The following is a 6,339-nucleotide window of genomic DNA, read 5'->3' on the forward strand; positions in this document are numbered from 1 at the left end:
GCTAGAAGCACACACACACAAACAGACAATAACAAGATTTGGCAAAGATGCGGAAAGATAAGAACTCTCGTACTTTGCTGGCAGGGATGGTGCAGCTACTGTGAAAAACAATTTCACAGTCCCTCGGCAAATTAAATGTAGAGTTGCCCTATGACCTGGGAATTTCACTTCTAGATGTGAAGAGAAATGAAAACCTGTCCCTAGTAAAACTTCTGCACCAATCTTCATAGTAACACTATTCTTAATAGTCAAAAGCTGGAAATCACCCAAATGTCCATTAGCTGATGAATGGATAAGAAAATAGTATGTCCATACAACAGGATGTTATCCGGCAAGGGATGAGGTACTAGTACACACTATGATGCCAATGAACCTTGAAAATATTATGTTAGTGAAGGAAGCCAAACACATGAGGCCACTTATTATATGTTCTGTTTCTAGGAAAGACCCATAATAGGCAAATGCATAGAGAGAGAAAGTAGATTACTGGTTGCCAAGAGCTGGGGTATGGGGAAATGGGGAGTGACTGCTAATGAGTATGGGTTTTCTTTTGGGGGTGATAAAAGTGTTCTGGAATTAGTGATGATAGTTGCACAACCTTGTATACATACTAAAGGCCACTGAATTGTACACTTCTAAGTGGTAAGCTTTATGGTAAAATTATATATATTTATTTTTTAATGCAAAAAAAAAAAATGCTCCCAAGAGGTGAGCTCTCATGGACTAGCAATGGTGCAGAACACAGCCTCAAGCTGAGAGGAGCATACAGCATTCCAACCGCTCCCTTGAGAACCTGCACTGTGTGAGCAAGGACATCACTAAATGAGGGTTATATTTATAATCATAAAGATAGTAATATTAATACTGTTCTATTTTTCTTTTTGGCATATAAATATGCTTGTAGGTGATTTATCACTCTTAAAACTCACTTAGCCATTATTTAAGAACCTGGAGACGTAGCCACTTTCAAAACCATGTGTCAAAAACCACTATTTAGTACATGCAGTGTCAAACATGGATAGTATGAAATGATACTTGACTGCCATAAAAAATAAAATAAAACTTCCCATATGTCAGCTTCCTGGAGGAGCGCTGTAGACAGTCATTCATCACGAGTCCAATCTCAACCACAAAAGCCAGATTCCGTTCTTGTCACCACCCTCTCAGCCATGTGCTCCAGCTACTTCTGGTTTCACTTACTGTTGCTGACACCTGCTCTGTGGTAGTGTGTCTGTTGTTGAGGATACACTGAGTGGAAGGCACTCTCCGGGGTGCTGTAGCAACCCACCAGAGAAGCCATCAGCACCTCACACCCCAGAGTCACCTGCCTACTCTTGGGGAGATCCTGGTGAAGGGAGAGAGGATTGCTCTGCAGAGAATGTGCTAGACCACACAGAAGGCCTCATACGCTTGGGGTGTCTGCTCCTTGCATTGTGAATTTCAGAAGAAAGTACACAGGAGCACATTGGAGCCCCTTCCTCCCCTGGGAAAACCAAGTGCAAGCAAGGTATTAGGAATATTCCTTCTGAAGAGGAGCAAGGGTTAGCCTGGTAAACTGCAGCCAATTTCCAAGTACACGCTCATCAAGTCTATTTTTGCCAGATCTAGGACAAACAGCACCTGGTCAGAAGACTATGCTCTTTAAAAATAAAAATCAACCAATCAACTCTGCAAGCTTTTCACTTCCTAAAAATGAAAAGTAGGCACTAAAATCCCATTTTGAATCTATTTGGCAGCAATCACTGGAAGCCCGAGGTTTATCAAGCAAACTAATCATGGGTCATCTTCTGAACTGTGAGCAAGGCTGTGGGTACCATGAATAGTACATGGGAGGACCAACCATATTTGCAGGAAGTTTCCCCCCAAATTAAATGAGTAGAAATAGATCTAGTTCACTAGATCGGTTCCTTCCATCAGTCCTCTGATGATGATTAACAGCTTGCTACAGAAAAAGAGCAGTACATGAATATGGGAAATTCTGTGTGGTAACAATTAACAGACATAAGGGGCCAGTGAGTCAGTAATATTCGTGTTAGAAATTGAATTCTCAGGGCACGTGGGTGACTCAGTGGGTTAAGCGTCTGACTCTTGATTTCAGCTCAGGTCATGATCTCAGGGTCATGGGATTGAACCCCCACATGGGGCTCCATGTTTGACATGGAGTTGGCTTGAGATTCTCTCTCTCCCTCTGTCCCTCCCCCCCACCATACTCTCTCTCTTTCAAATAAATAAATATGAAAGAAAAGAAAGAAAGAAAGAAAGAAAGAAAGAAAGAAAGAAAGAAAGAAAGAAAGAAAAGAAAAGAAATTGAATTCTAGGCCCAATGGGCTTAATCCACAGGTGCCTCTTGAAGTGAAATCCTGAATCTGATCACCAGGAAACATCAGCCAAACTCAAACTGGGGACTCATTGGCCTGAACTCCTGAAAAAGGTCAATGTCATGAAATACAAAGACAGACTCAGGAACAGTTGTAGATTAAAAGGAGACTAAAGAAATGTGACAAATGCCTTGGATTTTCTTTTGCTGTAAAGTATATTATTGGGTCAATTGACAAAATATGTATAAGGTTTATAGATTAGAGAATATTTTATCAATGTTAATTTCCTGGTTTTGATAAGTATCCTGTGCTTTTGTAAGAAAATTCCTTGAGTTGAGAAAATATACACCAAAATATTTAAGAATGAAGAGACACCATATCTGTGTCTTACTCTTAAACGATCCAGAAAAATAATGAGAGAGAGAAAAGAAAGAGGAGGCTTTCTTCATGAACAATATTGTGATTCTGCTAGCAAGGAGGATGGGAAGAATGGATGCTGGACCTCACAATAAGCACACAGATCTCAATAAGGTGGGATTTTATTGCTGAAAAATAACTTGGGTAAATTCTATGCTTAACTATTAAAACATGCAATTATATGTAACAGAACATGAAGTGAAACTTTTCCCATGTCCTGGAATTAACCAGAGGCATTAAACACCCCACATTCAGAGAGCTGCCATCAGTTGGGGTTATCTCTTCACCTCAGGGCCTATGAGAGGCACCAGTTCAGAGCCAATCCTACTTTCCCACCCCACCCCACACCCAGTGACCATAAGAGAAAGTTTAAGAGGTAAAGGAGTCCTCAGCTTTCTGACTAATACAGTGTTTATGAAAAGAAGCTATTTCCTTCCATTCTCTAAAACCAAGTCTAAGACCCCAAGAGAGTCAGCAATAAAGGTTTGGGAAGATTATAAAAGGGGGAGAGTTGTATTTTATTCCCTGGTTGAACATCTGCTTATCTAGTAGTGGTCTAATCTGTCTGTTAGTTGAGCAAGAGGAAGAGAAACTTCAGGATAATGGCAAGACAGAGAGAAGTTCTCCTCAGTGGAATAACTCGTATACCATTTGACAAGACAAAGATGTGTATGTTTCTAAAAGGTCAAGCAGACTCCAGTGAAAAGAACTAGGTTTGGGTCACATTGCTGATACCAGATCAAAGAGAGCTAACCTGAAGGGAATAATAATCCCAGGATCAAGAAGTATGGGATGGAGTATCTTTGGTATGGACAGGGGCAGTGAGACACGGGGAAGGAGAAGCCAGTACAACTTACAGAGCCATGTGGTCTGGGATGTTGCCTATTAAATCAAATCTGATCTTGTCAGATGAATCAAACCAGCTCTCAATCACACTTGTACAGACCACATTTAACCTCATAAATCCCAAGAACCAAGACAGGTCTAGTTAGTACTAGGAGGGTGAGGGGGGGGGGGAAGCTTAGAACAACTTTTGAGGTAGAAGTTTGGAAATGAACAGGAATGAGCCTTAAATATCAAAATGAGACTGTCCTAAAACAAGAATGCCTAAAGAATGATAAAATTTGACAAAGATATCAATAATGAATGAGCTACTACTCGTTGGTAAAGTTTGACACAGCTGGTTGGACAAAATTATTAGATAAAAATTTTAAACATTTTCTGTTTTAATCACATGAGTTTAGAAGGCTAAATAAACCAGTTATATATAGAAACTAAAATAGGATAAAACATTGGCCTTGAGCCATGATCTGTACAGATGGACCTCACACCCCTCCCTTCCATTAGGCCTGTCCTTGTGGTTGGCCAGCCAGCAGAGACCCTTCAGCTACTATGTTAACAGAAAGACAGCCAACTTTCCTAGGAAATTTCAAGGGAGTGAAGTCATAAAATCAACATCAAGTGGCCTCTGAGGATGTGTTCCCCTTGACTGCCACTGTCAAGTCACCCTGATCAGGAGTTGGCCAGTGAGCTGACACCAAAGCTGACCTTCTGTCCACTGTGCAACATGATCCCTGTCACTCTCATGGGCCACCATATTACTCCAAGTCTATTATTTGGAAAAAAGGAAGGAAGGAAAGAAAAAGTAAGCTAAACTAGCAACAGTCAGAATATGATTTCATTTGCCTTGGGCCTCCTTATCTGAATTTGAGTGGGGCGGTTGACAGCAAGGATTGACATATTTTCTGGTTGCAATTCTAATTACTATTATACCTATTATTTCCAAAGAAGACACCACATGGGACAGGGGATGGAAGGAGAGTGCCTGGGTTCAAATGCCAGCAATCCCATCCATTAGCGTTATGACTATGGGGAAATTATTTTATGTCTCTATGCTTCAATTTCCTTATCATAAAAAGGTCGTATGTAACCCACTAAATTGTTTTGAGGCTTAGAAAAGTTATCATATGTGAAACCCTGAGCACAGTGTCTGGCACATCATAAACACTTAATAAATTTTGGCTTTGGTTATCATAATAATTATCATTATTATCACCTTAAAAAGTATAGGGGCACAGAGTGGGAGTGGGAAGGAGAGTGGAGAGAAAGGAGGAGCTGGCTGCTATCAGCACTAAGTGAACAACCAACACTAAGAGTAGAATGAAGAAGAACCAGTGGCCAAAGTTAGCCTGAGAAATTAAACTGGGCCTCCCCACAAGAGGTCCTGGAGTTGATGGAGGGCAAAGACAATGTCTAGCCTCACCCAGGACTGGGGTGTCTGGAGTGGGTAGACCAGGAGGTGCTTAATGAACTCTTGCAGCTGCATTTTATTGGCTCCAGAGAATATAGAGACATGCCCCAGACCAAGAGACTCTGGGGTTGGCCTGCAGCTCGAACACTTGCTGTGGAAACACCTTGAGGACAGGCAGGCAGTGTGAACAGGCTGGAGGGTGCCACCCCTCTCTGGCTATGTGGGTCCTAGCAGCCATTGTTGTCTCCAGCTGGAAGGCGATGGGCCTTGACGCAACAGCTTAGTAAGCATTCCTTTCTGAACGAAAAGTTATTTAACCTCACCCATGGGAAATTCAGACATACTGTCAGAAGTAAGGGGTTCAGGGGCCCTTGACTGGCTCAGTCAGTAAAGCATGCGACTCTCAATCTCAGAGTCATGAGTTCAAGCCCCATGTTGAGGTCAAGCCCCTTACTTAAAAAAAAAAAAAGAAAAAAGTAGAAATGAGGGGTTGAGGGTAATCAAAAGTTAAGAATAGGATAGGAAATTGGAGGCAATTTGAGAAATGTATTCCAAAGAAGTGCTTTCCTTAGCTCTACAAAAGGCATACAGGCACCTGTCAGGTTAAATAACACAGTGCTCTACACCTCCAGCTCCACTCTCAGGCAAACGTGGTTTGACTCTCCACTGTGCCACCTGGAAGCTGGATATCTCTGAGTGAGTTACCTAACCACCTTAAAATTAAGTTTTCTCTTTTGTAATTGAGGCTGTTGACAGTACCAACCAATCTCAAAGGGTTATTATAAGTATTGAATGTCTTGAATTTACCAAAAAAAATCTGGCAAATAGTAGGAGCTCAATGTTACCTATTGTCTTAAGTGACCAAGTTTCTTTGTCATAGTCCTTTCCCAAGAATAAGTGACTTTGAGGGTTTTGCTAAGAGCCTGGCAAATACTTTACTCTTTCACAGCCTTTTTCAACATCAGAATAACTTCCAGATATCCAGCTATAGCTTTCATGTAAATATTTTCCCGATACTGTGTCTACAGAACAGCCAAGATAAGGAGTTTACCATCAATATGCCCATGATTTCCAATTATATCTCTAGGTTGAACCTCTCCCTGAACTACTATGGATTTGATTATTCGATTTCCTACTCAACATTTTTACTGGATGTCTAAAAGACATCTTAAATTAAACACGTTCAAAATCAAACACCTGATCTTCATACCCCAAGTCTGCTCTTCCCACAGCCTTTGCCACTGCAGTTAATGACGTCTCTAATCTTCTAAGTGCTCACTTGAAAAACCTTGAGACATCCTTGATGCCTCTCTTTTTGATTTCCAATATGTCAGAAACACTTTTCACTCAGAT

The sequence above is a fragment of the Ursus maritimus genome, unplaced genomic scaffold, assembly GCF_017311325.1.
Source record: "Ursus maritimus isolate PB19 unplaced genomic scaffold, ASM1731132v1 scaffold_10, whole genome shotgun sequence".
NCBI lineage: Eukaryota > Metazoa > Chordata > Mammalia > Carnivora > Ursidae > Ursus > Ursus maritimus.